Raw genomic sequence first — 2,053 nt, 5'->3', positions numbered from 1 at the left:
ACTCTACATAGAATTATTCTGCAAAGGAAAGAAAACCCATACATACCACCAATACTATAAGAAACAAGGCGGTAATGCGAGATGGTGGTAATCTACTATAATGGAATACTGCAAAGATTAGTTTTAATCATTTATCACAAACAACATCCGATACCACAAATTTCACAAGCTTTACTAAGTCAATGGAGTGCCCGTCAAAAAAATCATCGATGTAGTCAAAGATCTCATAATATAAGGGGACAGAATGAAGAAAGAAAGCATCTCCTGTTAAATCCTTTAATGACGATTCTATGATGCCATGCACACTACTCACGAACTAGAGATAGAGTTACTCGCACAAGATAGATTTGTTATGTGAAACATAGTGACAATGGCAGAACAAGAAGATACGATACTATACCAAACTAAGGTATATAAGACCCAGTCATCCTCCAGCAGTAATAGCTAACGATGACAAGAGCCCTGCAATGACTCTAAAGAAGAAACATCCTGAGATTTTAAGAAGAAATCACAGTCCACCAAGGAGTCGAGATGGTAGAAGAAGAATGCATTGAATGTGGAAAAACTACACATATGGCAAAGAATTGTCCTAACAAAAAGGGTACAGGAAAAGCAATCAAACTAGAGGCATCAGCCAATAACATCAAAGATGATAGTGATGACATGAAATCTAGTGTATAAGAGCAAATCCATATTGGATATATAGATGTGGAATACAACAGTGTTGGACTACCTACTACATTCAAAACCCACACCACCTTAGAGAGTACCATCCTGATCAATGACAGCAAGGCCCAAATCTTGTTTGATACTAGCATTATTGGAAGGGATATGATCTGTAATGCCATTGTCTCAGCTCATGGACTCTCAATCCGAGATGTAAAGCAAACCATACCAGTTAATATGGCAGTAAGGAAATCATGGTCTACAAGCCATAAGATATGTAGCGTAACTGTTAGACCTATGCTCCCTATCCTAGGCACTCCAGAGATGCTGCTAGAAAACCTAGCAATATATGATGCTTTGATTAGAATGCCATTTCTTAACTACCAAAAGGGAATAATGAGATATAGAGAATCTACTATTAATTTTTCAGATTAGAAGGTCAGAGTCTCAGGTAAACTAACAAGTGGAGAATAGTGACCCACAGTTTGTGAAGCAACTGCATGATGCCTAGTAGATAAATACTCTGATGTTGCCTCTATTGAGATCCGAGAAGAACTACCACTGAGGAGAGAAGTGAACTACCATATTCAGCTAAGAGATCTCTCAAATGTGACGAACCAACAAACCTACTCCCTCAATGATGCATACAAAAATGCACTACATGATTGGCTAAATCAGAACTAATGGAGAGGAATCATCTACCGAGTGGATGTAGAAGGTGGCACATCAATGTTGATGTAATTCAAAGTAGATGGCAAAAGAATGCACCCACTGGTTGACCTCGAGCTTCGAAATAAAAACACGGTTATGGATTGTTCTGATATTATAAACCAAAGTCAGATCCTGAATGTATTGGGATGGGCTAGATTCCAAAGGAAGATTGACTTAAGTGATGTTTATTTCAAGACAAAATTAGGCCTAAAAAGCGAATGCTATAACAGTTTTAAAACTCTCAGTGGCAATGTCACTAGCTAAGATATGTTACAAGGTGACAAGAATGTTGCTGCCATCTTAATGTGATTTATCGAAAACCTGCTAAGCAAATACCTCCACCATTTTGTATAGGCATACATCGATGATATCCTCATCTACGCAAACTTCAAAACAGAACATGCAGACCCTATATGTTTATTATGTACTAAGCTAAGAGAAGCTAAATTCTAGACTAGCTGAAATATACCTATTCTGTTTCCCAACAAGCTTGATATCCCACGACATGTAATCGATGATAACAAAATTTACACCATAACTGGCAAGATTACCAGTTTACGGAAAGAACAACCCCATGAAATCAGAAGGAACTATTGTGATTCCTAGGACTTGTCAATTACATCTCCCAGTTTCTATCAGATCATGCCACTGTAACTGTGCCACTCACCATACCTAC

The sequence above is a fragment of the Tuber melanosporum genome, assembly GCF_000151645.1.
Source record: "Tuber melanosporum whole genome shotgun sequence assembly, scaffold_115, strain Mel28".
Taxonomy (NCBI): domain Eukaryota; kingdom Fungi; phylum Ascomycota; class Pezizomycetes; order Pezizales; family Tuberaceae; genus Tuber; species Tuber melanosporum.
This window is presented reverse-complemented; position numbering follows the sequence as displayed.